The sequence below is a fragment of the Heterocephalus glaber genome, unplaced genomic scaffold (assembly GCF_053883595.1).
Source record: "Heterocephalus glaber isolate CG9 unplaced genomic scaffold, H.glaber_assembly_v1.0 deba00001543, whole genome shotgun sequence".
NCBI classification, from domain to species: Eukaryota; Metazoa; Chordata; class Mammalia; order Rodentia; family Bathyergidae; genus Heterocephalus; species Heterocephalus glaber.
The window spans coordinates 10,100,291-10,116,713 of NW_028258336.1; the positions used below are offsets into that span (position 1 = coordinate 10,100,291).

Consider the following 16,423-nt stretch of genomic DNA (forward strand, 5'->3'; position numbering starts at 1 on the left):
AAGTGATCTGGCAACCAAGTACAAAGCAGTATAGCAGATAGCTCCTCTTTGCTCAGCTACTTGACATCATGATTATTTTTCATCTTGTGATTTTATAATGATATAAGACATTTGGTTATTTGGACATGAGTTTAAAGTGTTTTAATTCTTTCCATGGCTCCTACTGTTGGAAATTCTTTTGCAAGTGAATATTGGCAACATTTCACATCTCGGGAAATAGACTGTGCTTTTTATGTATGAAAGTGTGGGAAGTAGGATAGGACATCTGTTGAAGAAGTCATGTTGTCAAAGCCTGTTGTGCACATTAAACACACTTGTTTCCATTTCCATACATTCTAAAGCAAAAACTCACTCCATTTAACATTCAAACAGCTGATAAAGAGGTTGGAGACCTGAATTATGAATTAGCTATTATATACATTGTGCTGTTGTAAACATGGGTGTGCTATATCACTGTGGTATGATGCTTTTAACTCTTTCAGGAAGATACCTAGAAGGGAAATAGCTGTATCAAATGGAATGCCTACTTTTAGTTTTTTGAGGAATTGCCACACTGATTTCCATAGAGTTTGTACCAATTTACACTCCCACCAACAGTAAAGAAGGATTCCTTTGTCCCCACAGCCCCACCAGCATTTTTTATTGATTTATTTTTTTAATTAAATTCTTTTATTGGTACATTGTAGGCATACAACACAATTACATTTCTCATTGGGAATTGGACCTTTACATAATGCATCTTGGTTCTTATTTTTTCCCCATTCCTAGCCCTCCCTTCACGCCCTCCACCCTTCCCTATTTACAAAGACTTGATTTCCATTTTTTCCATTGCTCATCATTTTTCCTTTCCCTTCTTTCCTTTCACCTGCCCTTCCCACTACCCCTACCCCTTTGGACCTTTTTTTTCCTATTTTGCATTATCGATTATTCATTCTAATCATTGGTACATTTTAGGTGTACAATATAATGACATTCATCATTGGAAATTTGCACCTTTACATAGTCTCTCTTGGTTCTTATTTTTCACCACCCACATCCACTCTTTCACTTTCCAGTGAAGAACTAAGTAGGACTTCTTTTCATACTGTATTCATTAGTGCAATATTGAAAAGAAAAAAAAAATTCTGACTTTTAAAATTTTCACATAAAGAAACTTGGGCAATTAGTTCATTAACTGAGCCCATAAGACTTTTCCACACACTTAAAAATCATAGTCAAGTCTTTATTTAAAGTGATTAGCCTATATTAATTTCAGTATCTTTAAAGAATTTGATTCTGGAAATATTTTCTGTTGAACAGTTAGAAAAATATCCTTTGTGAAACACTTAGTAGATCTTCAATAAGTATCACATTTAGTTTTCTTCCCTCCTATTTTTTCTCCTTCATTTTTTCCCTTCAGTATCGTTTACCAAAGTATTTAAATGGAGCTCCATTGTGTTATTGAATAGAAAATTCAAATTGCTAAGACATTCCTAAAAGTACTTTATTATAAATGGAAACCGTTAAGTGTATAGTAAAACATTTGGATTCACAATCCATAGTTTTATTGATCTTTTATTCTTATATGGAAACATATCTTTAGCTGATTGGTTGATGTCTTAATGTCCTTAGCTCTTTAGTGACAGTTTATTTCTGTTTGTGTCCTGGTCCACATAGGACTAAAGAATGTGTTTGGAGAAGCATAAAACACAAAGCAAGATTTTCTAGTGTTCTCAATTCTGTCAGCCTTCCACTGTATTGCAGAACATAACATAGTTGACCCTTGTTTCAGAACATGGAGCAGTTGACCTCCAAATCAAGCATACTTCTGTAAGGTTTAGAATGAACATCTAAAAGCAGTTTGAAGGAATTTCTAGCATTATTTTGCAGCACTTCCATTTGTATATAGTGGATGATCAGAATAAATTAATGTAATAAGCCTTTTTAAAACCACAGTGCCTTGTACTGAATGAACATTAGTATTAAGTGTGCAAATCCAGCTATTAGTCTTCCTTTTGTAACACTTTTACACTCTTGTATCATTGTGAAAATAAAATTATTACAGTGACACCCTCATCAGAGGTAGTTGATAAATAGTAGCCTTAATTTCTTCCACATTACTGTCTACTGGCTTTGAGTCTGTGACCGGCAACTATTTCAAAATAGAACATTATCCTGAAACCTATCTCTCTGCTTACTCTGATGTCCTGAGGTAGTGTATTTCCACATAACACAACTCACTAATGTAACTCTTTATTTCTCTGAATTTCATTTAGCCCATCCTTCCCCAGTCCTCCCCATGCTTGTCAATTTGTGATTTGATATATAAGTAAATGAATCCCTGTGTGGATTATGTTTAAATTCTCCCACTTTCAAATTTGGCATTTTTCTATCTAATTTATAGTAGTCTCTCCTGCAAAAGGAATTCTGAGAGTCTTTGTCAGACACCAAAACCCTAATCTTTCATTTTTAACATTTGGAATCTTGGAACCAAAATCCCGGAAATAGTCAAGAGGCAAGTTTAAAAAAAAACAAACCATAAATGGAACTTGGCAAAACATAAGATCTCACTTTTTGGCAGGAGATGAGCATTTCATTGAGATTTTAGTGGGTTAGAAATTATGTGGGTAACAATTAGATGGAGCAGTGCTTAGATCTCAAAATCCTGTTTTCACTAGGATATAAGCTTAGTTTTCAACATGTAAAAGAAGACAGTCTCAGGGATGGACCATTCCTTCTTGCCATTTAATCATGCTTTTATTAAAATTCTCTGGAAAATAAATACCAATGTAAAAGTAATTAAAATATTTTTAAAATTTCTACTTTATTCTTTTCTACTCTTGTATCCATGAAATGAAAATTATAACCAGCTGGTGGGTACATACATGACAGCAGAGGTTCATCCTAGAAAACATCTTATTTGATTTTTTAAAAATATTTTTTCATTTGTCTAAATTTTCCTATCAGAGAAATACTAAGCAATCCCTCAAAACATGATTGACTTTTACATTTGAAATCAAAGCTAGCTTTGCTCATAATTTCCCTCAAAAATAAGTAGCTTATTTCTGTGACCTTGCTGAGGACTGATAACCTAAACAGGATTATGTGTAACTATACAGAAGAAATAAGAAGAGGGTGAGTAATTGTAAAGGAAAAGTAACATTAACATGAGCAGACATTTATGTCTTTATCCAATTTCACATTAGAAAAGGTGACCAAAGTCTTCATTTTCATAATGTTCATAATTTCATGCTTACAATTTCATTGATTTTTATCTTGCTTAACTATTTGTTGGGGGGGCATTTTGGGCGATAATTTTTTAAAAAACAAATTTGCTTCTCTTTTCTTGTATATTTCTCAAAAAAGTTGGACAATCTGCAGTAGCTTTATTCTAGGTTATTATCATTGTTGTTATTCTAGGTTATTATTATTATGCCCTTATATTTTATCAATGAGATATCAATTAACAGGACAGTCTTTTAAAAAATCTAAATTGATAAAGTGACAAAGGTAATTATTAGTGAAAATATCTTTTGCTGAAATTAGCCTGAATAAGAAGACAAGATTTGTCTTACTATAAGAAAAATTGGAGTAACAATGAAAGTAATATTTTCTGCTTCCAAAGTTGTCTCTGGGAACTATAGCTTTCATTATCACCTACAAAATGTAAAACATCCCTGGATAGAATGAAAGCTCTGTATTGTATGAGACGAAAATACCATCCGTTTGCTCTCCTGATTCTTTGTACCCTCCTATCGCTTCACACCAATCCACCCTTCCCCAATCACCCCTGCGGGCTCCTCCCCTCCTTACCCCATGGACCAGCCCTCTTACACTGTCTGGATTTAATCTCAGACAAAGCCGTTTTCCTAAATACCAAGTTGTTCTGCTCCATATTAATTCTACCATGAATATGTGCATTGTCCAGATCTGCCTCCAAATTGAAACTAAAGAATATAGGGGAATGAAATGATAATAGTGGAATTTCCTCCACCAGAGGAGCAAATTGCATAGGCATAGGCACCTTTTCAAACCTCAAAGAACACCAGGAAGGTGTCCACCTGTTTCTCTCAGGTGAAATGCAGATCCCTACACAAAAGCAAAAGGGCGATTATTGAAGCACTAGAATATTGAAGTTGATTCAGAAAGACTATGCTTATTTGAACTCTCAGCTCCTCCAAGGTCATTGGTGTTCTGGGCAGCTATCATGCACCCACACACTTGGAGCCCCTACGTCAAATAACGAAAAAAGGTGGAACTGCGTTTCGTATTACTCATCCCCAAAGCTGATAATGGAACCTGCAGCATTCTCAGAAACTCCTGGTGTGCTGGATGCTGTTATGGAACTAAGCGTCATGTTGAATATCTTAATCATTTATGGCAATTACATGAACATTTTGGTCCCTTTGAGCTTTAGGGGTCTGGAAATTTGGTACGTGTGGTGATGTTTGCTGAGTTCAATTACTGATTAGTTTTTATCAGTTCAGAGTGGGTTAAATTCACTCTGGGGCACTCCAGGCCTCTCTAATCTTATCCTCAAAAAGTGGAGCTCTGCCTTGGTTTACAGTGGAGGTCACCCACAGGGCAATGTTTGGACAGGGACTGATGGAATGGTGCCTCCTTGTTAACATGAAACACACTCGGTGGTGAGAAACCATGACAACATTGGGGTCCTTTCTTTGACTCCGCAGGACAATATCTTGAAATATATGTCTCTCCAAGATGTGCTGGACTTGTAAAACTTTCAAAGGGCATTATTTGGCTGTCATCATTTATTTAATTTGAAAGAAAGTTGTTTTAAGGGATTTATCAGTTAAGAAACATCTCTAGAGACTAGAAAATGGACAAGAAAATTGATCTTTCTTGTCAGAGTCTTGCATTATAACTCACGCTCCAAGGTGACGCAGCATCTCCTTGAGGGAAAAGCTGCCAAAAGCTTTGAAAGTGATCTGCCTGTTTTCTTCTCACGTCAGCTTGCAGGGAGGGGCTGGTATTTTTGAAAGGATTAAATCCTTATGGAAGTTTTGTTCATAATGATATCCATCCGTGTTTCTAAAAGAAGCTGAAGTAAGAAAAAATATACTGGCAACTGATCGTGTGAAATTTAGTCACATTTGTTGAATTTCCCAGTCATGGCATATATTTACATTTTTTCTTTTAACCGAGCCCTCTATTTACTTTTTAAAATGTTCACACTTAACATAAAGTCTCACCCACTTCAATCATACCTCCCATGGTGTGTGTGCCTGCTTCTGTGTATTATGCTTTTCAGGAGTGGCATGTGACTATGGCTGTTTAATCAGGACTATATTTAAAAACAAATTTTCAAGGGAGGGTTGCTCACATTAATAGTGAGATAAGGTCTGAGTGAAGCAAGTTCTGTCGCAAAGGCCAAGTGTCACGCAGCAGGAAGTCCTGGCTATGCCTCCCAGCCCTGCCTCAGCCAGCCTGCCACCTCTCTGACAGCACATACCACCACACAGAAGAAATGCCCTCCCTCAGCCACAAGTGCCTTCTGCTCCTCCAGGGGCCCTGCAGTCCCAGGGCTCTGAACCAGCTCTGACTTTTGACTTTCTGTGAAACTTGGTCCTTTCTGTACAAATGGCTTTTGTTGGGGATCCTCTGGGAGTCACAGCACCAGAATCGTCTCCAAGAGCCAGATCGAGATTGCGTTTCTCAAAGTCCTACAGGTATTGTGCTTTCCTTTTTGTATCTGGGAAGGACTTTTCATCAGCCTCAGGTCCCTTGCAAGTCAGCCTTTGCCCTATGTTTGCCCTAACATTGGTTAAATTGCCAGTACGTAAAAATAAGACCTCAGATATGGTGAATCTTGAAATAGTGTGGGGTATGTGGGAACTTGCTGAAGTAGAAGGATGTTGACTAACTTTAAACACTCACTCTAATAGTTAGGTGGTGAACTTTAAAAAGCATTCATATTACAGTAGTTTGGTCTAGAAAAATGAGTGTATGAACTTGCTTAATATATGAATATCATTAAAATTAGCCATACTAATTTTAAATTACCTCTTTAAATATTAGGAAACAGTTATTATTTGACTCAACAAACAACAATAAGAAAAATACTACACCTTTGCTTTTGGCTGTTTCAGACCATGCCCACTTGGAAAAGTTGAAACTATCTCTGTGGTCTGTGAGGTAATTCAGAGCGTTAATCTTGCCCTGCAAAATTAGACACCTTAAATTCTACATAAATATTTTATTAACCTTTTATTTCTAAAAATTTCTCTAGAAGTCACATGGAAAGTCTCAACCTCATTCCCTCAACATAGGGTCAGTGACTTTTGTTCCATATCAAAGTTTAGTTAATTTGAACCAAATAACTACAAGGAAACCACAGAAAAATCATTGATTTCTTTCTTCCCTTGAGTGTTCTAGACATTTACAGGGAAATGAATGATTCTTCACAATTTTGTTTCTGATTGTTTATAGTCTATACCACTGAAAACTATTTCAGCAATAATAAACAGAGGTAAAATTGTTGCCATAATCTTGACAATAAGGTCTTTCTTACTTAGATCAAATGCAATGCATTTGGAAGCTCTCAGAGCTATCTAAAAGTATGCTTTAGATTAAAATGAATTCTGATTTGTCTTCATAAGAATTTAAATAGTAAGGAAGAAAGTATCCTTGGAATTTTTTTGAGAATTATAAAAATCAGAGAGATCAAATTATATAATTCACTCATAACAATTGCCTAAAAAGCAAGGGATGTATATGAGTTGCCAGCTCAGCGTGTAAATAGTATTTTCATTTCTTTCTACTTCAAAGTAAAATAAATACCATTTATTTTTGTTAATTGTATGATTTGTTATACTTATGAAATTGGGTTGAATGTTAAAAATTATATGCCAACTATATCTTTACATTCTACTGAATGTGGTTCTCATGTTTATTATTTGCATCTCATGATTATTACATGCTAAGTTGTATTCTAAAAACTTATCAAAGATTTATGAATATTACTGTGCATATATCCAATAATTCTATATTTCTAGGCCCTCTTCACCACTGATAGTTGTTATCATTTGATAGCAAGTTCCTAATAAGAATATGTAATTGCTGAATATAATAAAATCAATAGCTTGATGAAATAAAGAATCTAAGAAATCTCAAGAAATGCAAAGTCTAAATTCTACCATGTGATTCATGACTATATTATGAAACTTGCCTTTGCTTTGTTCTAGAAAAGGTATTTTTATTTCCTTTGGTCAAGTTCTGGCCCTTTCCAAAATATAAGCACTGGCTTAGCTAATGATGAGTTTTCCATGTATCTGAATGTCCTTAGTTCTAAAAAGCCTCATTTGTAACAAGGCTAAGAGATGACGGTGACATCTCAAACGGCCATCATGGATCAATCTTTGGAAACTTGAGAGACTTCATCTCTCATTTATTTCCTCTTAATCTGAATCTTCATTGCCATCATAGTAATTAGTTATTCGTATGCATTTTTTCACTGTTATGGATCCTCTGTTGGGCTGCAAACTATTTGGGGTCAGAGGCTCCTTTACTTTCAAAGCAGTGCCATTAATGCCTACTTGATGGAGCACCCTACCATACCCTCTGTCTGCTATCACTGCATAATGTCTTTATGGGTAGCACCAACTTGCCAATATGCACAAACTGACCACAGATTAAAAGTGGAATGGGGCCCGGCATGGTGGCCTATGTCTATAATTCTGACATTCTGGGCAGAGGCTAAGGTCAGAGGATCACAATTTCAAGCCTAGCCTGAGCAATTTAGCGACTGAGACCCCATCTCAAAATAAAAAATATGGAAAAGGGACTGGGGATCCAGCTGAATGAATATGAAGGTCTTGGATTCAATCCGCAGTACCAAAAGAAATTTGAGTGGAAGGTTAGGGAGAGAGAAGGACAGTCAACTACTTTGTGTCACCTTTCCAAAGAGATTACACATTCAGCCACATACTGACAGTAACAAAAATGTTTACAATATAACTTTAAACATTTATCAGACCTTAGAACCTCAAATATACCATGAGTCCATGTATATAAACACACACACAAACGTGTATACACATGCTCACGTGCACGTGCAAACACATTCACTAAAATGCTATAATTATCTTCTGAATAGCACAGTTCTATTGAATAGCATTACTGGAATTGGAGACATTAAATTGTTTAATGCAAACTTTTAAAAGTGTCCTTTAATTTTATAATTTTTTTTCATTTGTTCTTTTTTGTTTAAAATACAACATCATTTAAAACTTACAAGTTACTAAAGCTTATCTTGACCTTTAAGAGGCTTTGGATATGATTTCACTACTGAAGCTTATGTTGGGATTCCATCATGTTCCTTAGCTCCTCTATTTTTTTTTATCTGAGTCCTCTCTAGATTTATTAATCATGTCTTGCACTATGGGCACAATCTCTGCTGTTATTCAAGAATTATTTCTGATTTCATTTTTTCCAGATCCTCTTTTGTTGCCAGTTCAGGGAGTCCATGTGGTTGAGTATCAGATTGTTCCATCTCGTTTCCCTTTGGGGTTGTCTTCAGTGATGTGGAAGTCTGGTTTTGAGACTTATTTATGCGTCTTCTCATTTTAACAGATGCGGCCTGCTGCGCCTTTGTTGAGGTGACTTTTTGTTCACCCAGTGGTCTTGAATTCCAAGTGAGCCACTGAGCAGCCTTTACTCTGCTGCTCAACAGTACACCAATTCCTGGGTTCAGAGTGGTGGCCTTGTGGATCCCTGAGCTGACCTGTTGTCTGGGCGGGCTTCTGGCTGGGCACTGTCCCCACTGGGTTAATATCTAGTTGTCCCTTTTGCTGGGGCCTCCATGTAGCTATTGTGTGGGAGGGCCTTTGGCTGGGAGCTGTGCACCCCATTTCCTGTTGTCTGTGCAGTCATCTGGCTAGGGTCTCCATGCACTTATCAATGGTATCAGGGTAAGCTTCTGAGTATTGCTTGTGTGCCTGTGTAGCTGTTTTCCAGGCAGGTCCTTGGCTGTGGTTGATTGTATGGCGGGCCTCTGACTGAAGCTTATGTGCCTGTGCAGCTCTTTTCTGGGTGGGACTTTGGCTAGGATGGGTGTGCAGGAGCCTCTGAGGTCAGGGTGGAGCCCTGGCTGTGATCCGCCTGCATCCACACCAGTCTGGGCCTCAGAGCTGCTCCCCAGGATCTGTGCACACTTACTGTTGGAATGGGGATTATAAATGTATTATACATTGATGTCTTTGTCTTAACTAGCAAGACATTCTATTCTGGACACACACCCTCCATTTGTCCCTGAGGCCTGCTAATGTCTAACTATCTGCTGAAAAATGTGACAGAGACCTGGAAACCCTAGTCCAATGATGGAGAGCCTTTTAGAGATTTCAGTGATAACAGCCAGCTACGGCCCATGTGCCATGGCTTCACCACCATTGCTCCTGGTCCCTACAACTGCTCTGCAAAATAATGGTCCTACATAGTTTTAAGAAGAACTGTACTTTCAGTTTCCCCCTTGCACTCTATCAGTTTATCACCATATTAAAGGCACTGAGAATTACTGAAATGCTATTTGACTTTGCTGAATCTTTTTCTCAAACTTAACTTAGCACAGCTCACCTCTCTCACTTCACAGGCCTCTGTATCAGAGAAGCAAGAAGGAATCTTCCAGAGAGCACTGTGTGGAAATGCTGAAACACAGCCACTTGCATTCTAGCATTATTCAATAGTTATTGATAACCAGGGAAAATGACTTCAAGGAAACAAAATATTCAAGAAAAATATTTAATTTGATGTTAAGATAGCTCATTTTTAGTGGGATTAAATAGATCAAACCTAGGATTTAACAGTATACTTGGATGCATATTTTTTTTTTTTTTTGATGCTTGCTTGTAAAGTTTATTGACAACTGTTTGGTCCTAACACACAAAACAGCACTTGAACCACAAAAAAAAGTGTTCAAACAAAATAGACAGTTAAGAAAGACATCTCTTTCCCCAAGCCCAATCCAAAACAAACAATGCAAGATGGGAAAGGGGCTTTTGGTGATAACTTCTGCCTTTTTTTAAACAGATAAATCTCAGCTGGTACATCTTTCCATCCAGAAATAAAGCACTTTCTCATATTAATGTACATTCATCATTTTGTCATCATTTAATTAAGCCTCTGGATCAAAAAATAGATGGGCGCTGGACTGGCCACTGTGGGCAACACCATGAACACAACGTGCTTCTGCTGCATTTTCACATTTTTCAACAGCAGTTGTGAGTCACACATGTGTCCCAGGCTAACTAGAAGCTCCGGTAAATGGTATGAACACTCACACGATAGTGCAGGATACCTTTTTCTGCTGCCCAAAGAACCTGTTCTTTGAGACTGTTCCAAGTGACTTGTAATGGTCCCTCACACATTTTTAAAGTCCACAATTTTCTACATGCTAGCAAAACTGAAGTCCAACCATGCAAACTTGGCCTTATGAAGTCTCAGTATAAGGCAACTGATGTTCTCAACACCAACTTTATCATGTTGTTTAAAAGCGTCTTATAAAAATTGTACATTTGTTGCACACCCCCCCCCCCGCGCGCGGCCCACTGGGCCCGTTGTATGTGCTCCGCGGCGGGTGAGCGCGCGCCTGGCACCTGACCCCCCCCCCCCCGAACATGGCATTGTGACGTGGCATTGTGTTATCACGTGACCCAGGTGCCTTCGCGAGGGAGAGGAGTGTGAAGGAGTGTGAAGATGGCGGACGAGGAGGCCGAGCAGGCCGAGCAGGCCGAGCAGGCCGAGCCGGAGAGGTTGAGTCGCGGCGGAGGCGGTTTCGTCGCCGCGGAGCTGCAGCGCCTGGGCGAGCGGCTCCAGGAGCTGGAGCGACAGCTGCGCGAGAGCCAGGTGCCAGCCGTGGAAGCGGCCACCGAGTACTGTCAGCAGCTGTGCCAGACACTCCTTGAATATGCAGAGAAATGGAAAACTTCAGAAGATCCCTTACCTTTATTGGAGGTATACACAGTGGCTATCCAAAGTTATGTTAAAGCCCGACCTTATCTTACCACTGAATGTGAAAATGTAGCATTGGTTCTGGAACGCTTGGCATTAAGCTGTGTTGAACTTTTATTGGGTCTGCCTGTTGAGTTATCAGATAAACAGTGGGAGCAATTTCAGACACTGGTACAGGTAGCTCATGAAAAGCTGATGGAGAATGGCAGTTGTGAATTGCAAGTTTTAGCTACTCTAGCTCAAGAGGCTGGGGTGTGGAAAAACCCGGTACTGTGCACTGTTCTTTCCCAGGAACCGTTAGATAAAGATAAAGTGAATGAATTTTTAACTTTTGAGGGTCCCATCTTGTTGGATATGAGAATTAAACATCTAATCAAAACAAATCAGTTAAGTCAAGCAACTGCTCTAGCAAAGCTGTGTTCTGATCATCCAGAGATTGGTACAAAAGGTAGTCTTAAGCAAACTTACCTTGTCTGTCTTTGCACATCATCACCAAATGAGAAGTTAATGGAAGAGATTTCGCAAGTTGATTGCAAAGATGCTCTAGAAATGATCTGTAACTTAGAATCTGAAGGTGATGAAAAAAATGCTCTTGTTTTATGTACTGCATTTTTATCACGTCAGCTCCAACAAGGAGATATGTACTGTGCTTGGGAACTTACTCTCTGTTGGAGTAAATTACACCAAAGGGTAGAACCATCTGTGCAAGTGTACCTAGAGAGGTGCCGGCAACTTTCTTTGTTAACGAAGACTGTATATCATATTTTCTTCCTGATTAAAGTTATTAATTCAGAGACTGAAGGGGCTGGACTTGCTACCTGTATAGAACTGTGTGTAAAAGCCCTTTGCTTGGATGCTAGAGAAAATACTGAAGTGAAAAGATCTATTTGCAAGACCATTTCATGTTTGTTGCCTGATGATCTGGAAGTTAAACGAGCTTGTCAACTGAGCGAATTTCTTATTGAGCCTACAGTAGATGTGTATTATGCTGTGGAGATGTTGTATAACCAGCCAGACCAGGAATATGATGAAGAGAATCTTCCAATACCAAATTCTCTGCACTGTGAGCTCCTACTTGTTCTGAAAACTCAGTGGCCCTTTGATCCAGAATTCTGGGATTGGAAAACCTTAAAACGACAATGTCTTGCCCTAATGGGAGAAGAAGCATCCATTGTGTCTGCAATTGATGAACTAAATGACAGTGAAGTATATGAAAAAGTAGTAGACTACAAGGAAGAGAATAAAGAACCCTCTGTGAATGGACTTTCTGGTGGAGTTGGTGCTAATTCTGGCCATCTTAAAGATATTGGTGATGAAAAGCAAAAGAAGAAGGAGATAAAACAGTTAAGAGAGAGAGGATTTATATCTGCTAGGTTTAGGAATTGGCAAGCCTACATGCAGTATTGTGTGCTATGTGACAAAGAATTCCTTGGCCACCGAATGGTACGACATGCCCAGAAACATTATAAAGATGGGGTTTACAGTTGCCCCGTATGTGCAAAAAACTTTAATTCTAAAGAAACGTTTGTCCCTCATGTTACATTACATGTTAAACAATCTAGTAAAGAGAGACTGGCAGCTATGAAACCATTAAGAAGATTGGGAAGGCCTCCTAAGATCACAACCACCCATGAGAATCAGAAGACTAATACGGTGACTAAGCAGGAACAGCGGCCTATAAAAAGGAATAGTCTCTATTCAACAGATTTCAAAGTGTTTAATGAAAATGATGGTCCAGATGATGAGAATGATGACAAAGATAAATCTTATGAGCCCGAAGGGATCCTAGTCCAGAAACGAGTACCTGTGAATGAATTTAATTGCCCTGTAACTTTTTGTAAAAAGGGCTTTAAGTACTTAAAAAATTTAGTTGCTCACGTAAAGGGGCATAAGGATAATGAAGATGCCAAGCACTTTCTTGAAATGCAAAGCAAAAAAGTTATTTGCCGGTACTGTAGACGGCATTTTGTAAGTGTTGCTCATCTCAATGATCACTTACAAATGCACAGTGGCAGTAAACCATATATCTGTATACAGATGAAATGTAAAGCCGGTTTTAATAGTTATGCAGAGCTTTTAACCCACCGAAAGGCGCATCATGTTTTCAGAGCAAAGTGCATGTTTCCCAAATGTGGCAGAATTTTTTCAGAAGCTTATTTACTGTATGATCATGAAGCACAACATTATAATACCTACACTTGTAAGTTCATAGGTTGTGGTAAAGTTGATCGTTCTCAGAGTGAGCTGGAAGAGCATCTTGATGATCACAATACTCCTGAAAAAGTGGTGCCTCCTGAAGACCATCTTATACAGAACACTGAAAAGACTCTTGAAATTATTAAAACTGCTATGGATCCTCACATACTTGAGGTAAAAAGTGGCTCTGAGGGTGCTGGTGAAACATCACAGAATACTCAGATAAATTATAATGTTCAGCTTCCTTCAGTAAACTCTGTTCAAAATAACAAATTACCTGATTCATCTCAGTTTTCCTCTTTAAGTGTCATGCCAACAAAAAGTAACATTCCTCAGTCTGAAGTATTACATGAGGAAGATCAAATACAAGAAATTTTAGAAGGTTTACAAAAATTAAAATTAGAAAACGACCTATCCACTCCAGTGTCCCAGTGTATACTAATAAATACATCAGTGACACTGAGTCCTCCTGTTAAACCAATTTCAGATGTCACAGTCGTTCAGCCAGTTTCTGAAATGGTACATGTTCCATTTAGTGACAAAGTTAATAAACCGTTTGTGTGTCAAAACCAAGGCTGTAACTACAGTGCTATGACAAAGGACGCTCTCTTTAAGCACTATGGTAAAATCCACCAATACACTCCAGAAATGATTCTTGAAATTAAGAAGAAGCAGTTGAAATTTGCTCCATTTAAATGTGTAGTTCCTACATGTACAAAAGCATTTACAAGAAATTCTAACCTCCGGGCACACTGTCAGTTGGTACATCATTTTACAACAGAAGAAATGGTAAAGTTAAAAATAAAAAGGCCTTGTGGAAGAAAGTCTCCGAATGAAAATTTGTCAACCTCGCGAATTACCCAAGTGAAAAAACAGCCAGCTGTGACAGAGGAAACTAAAAGGGAATTACAACCTACTTTACTTTTGGGAGGAGAGACAGAAAATGCCCTCAGTAATATAGCAGTGGTCCCAGAAAAACAACTTTTGGAAAAAGAAAGTCCTGAAAAAACAGAAAGTTCTTCACAACTAATTGTAGTTACTTCTGAGCAGTGTAATACAGATTCTCCCACAGACATCCAAAGCAAAGGACGAAAAATTAGGAAGCATAAAAAAGAAAAGGAGGAGAAAAAACGAAAGAAGCCAGTTTCCCAATCCCTTGAATTTCCAGCAAGATATAGTCCCTATAGACCTTACCGTTGTGTTTACCAAGGGTGTTTTGCTGCCTTTACAGTACAGCAAAACTTAATTCTTCATTACCAGGCTGTACACAAATCAGATCGTCATGCGTTTTCTGCAGAGGTTGAAGAGGAGAGTGAAGTTGGGAAAGAAAGTAAAGAAACTGAAACTAAACAAACAATGAAAGAATTTCGGTGTCAGGTGAGTGACTGTTCTCGAATTTTCCAAGCAATTACTGGACTAATACAACACTACATGAAACTTCATGAAATGACTCCTGAGGAAATTGAAAGTATGACTGCTTCTGTTGATGTTGGCAAATTTCCATGTGACCAATTGGAGTGTAAGTCTTCATTTACAACATATTTGAACTATATCGTTCATCTTGAGGCAGACCGTGGAATTGGAGCAAGAGCAAGTAAAACAGAAGAAGATGGCATATACAAATGTGATTGTGAAGGTTGTGATCGGATATATGCAACTCGATCTAACCTCCTCCGACACATTTTCAGTAAACATAATGACAAACGTAAAGCTCATTTGATTCGGCCAGGAAAATTAACACCTGGTCAGAAAAATATATCAAGCAAAGCAAACCAAGAAAAGTCAAAATCTAAGCAACGGGGAACAAAACACAGTAGAACTGGAAAGGAAGGAATCAAAATGCCTGCAACCAAACGAAAGAAAAAAACTTTAGAAAACAAGAATGCAAAGATTGTACAGATTGAAGAAAGCAAACCTTATTCTCTGAAACAAGGAAAGCATATATATTCTATAAAGGCAAGAAATAATGCCTTGTCTGAATGTACAAGCAGATTTGTAACCCACTATCCATGTAAGATAAAGGGATGTACTTCAGTTGTTACAAGTGAAAGCAATATAATTAGACATTGTAAATGCCATAAATTATCTAAGGCATGTACATCACAGCACCGCAATCTTCTTATTGTCCTCAAACGGTGTGACAACTTGGAAGTAAAGGAAACTTCTGAGCAAGGAGGTGACAAGAAGGACGTGAAAGCTTCTGACACATGTATATCAGAGAACAATGATAACTCCAGAACAACTACTGTTCCACAGAAGGAAGTTGAAAACAATGAAAAAGATGAAATGGATGAACTAACAGAATTATTGATTACAAAAGTAATAAATGAAGGTACCACAAGTATGGAAACCCAAGGTAATACCGCCTCAAACATAAATAATGATTTTCAGGAAAGTAATCCCTGCCGGTCAGAAAGACAAAAAGCAATTAATTTGAAGAGAGTTAATAAAGAAAAAAACCTCTCACAATGTAAAAAAAGGAAAGTTGAAAAGGTTGAACCAGAATTAACAGTTGAGATAAATAGCCTGCGTAAAGAGGAAGAAACTGCTGTTGCACTTCAAACCACTGAGAAGCGTCCTGCATCTTTTGACTGGAGCTCTTTTAAACCAACGGGATTTGAAGCATCCTTTCTGAAGTGTCTTGAAGAGCCTGCAGTGCAACAGAAGAAGAATACTGACAAAGACCACACAAATAGTGGAACTAAAAGAAGATCTCATTCAAATTCAAGAAAAAATACTGAGAAGACTGCTGTGACTGGTGCAAATCATATTTGTTCCTGGAAAGAAAGTGAAATTTTTGTACAGTTTGCCAATCCATCACAGCTTCAGTGCAGTGATAATGTAAAAATTGTTTTAGATAAGACTCTTCAAGATTGCACTGAGCTTGACCTAAAACAGCTTCAGGAAATGAAACCTACCGTCAGTCTGCAAAAACTTGAAGTACGTTAAAATGATCCAGGTACGTCAGTTATGAAAGAAATGAGTGTAGGTAAAGCCACAGGCAGAGGGCAGTACTGATAATGTACTATAAATACATCATTTATAGTTTTATTTTAAGTAGGAACCCATCAAGCATGCTGTAATTGTGACTCTTTTATTTTTTGTTGACATGAATTAGCCTGGCCAAAAAAAAAAGCGTGGCATATGTCATGTAGGTCTCTTTATCCCTATGGGACTTGAGGAACAGAATTAGTACTTCATTTATTGTAAATATTTGAGTTAATCCTCAAAATTTATCACCCAATTTCCCTTTTCACGAATTAGACTGATTTATCTGTATGAT

The 16,423-nt window shown here is 37.9% G+C and overlaps 1 pseudogene across 1 annotated transcript in view; it reads left to right on the plus strand.

The window, feature by feature from the left end:
* The first annotated feature begins 1,100 nt into the window (after positions 1-1,100).
* The window catches only part of LOC147824449 (zinc finger protein 292 pseudogene), a 32,632-nt pseudogene continuing 17,309 nt past the window's right edge, over positions 1,101-16,423 (plus strand). Inside the window, exon 1 of the transcript XR_015442367.1 lies at positions 1,101-16,099. The product of XR_015442367.1 is annotated as a zinc finger protein 292 pseudogene (transcript). The remainder of the gene's footprint in view (positions 16,100-16,423) is intronic.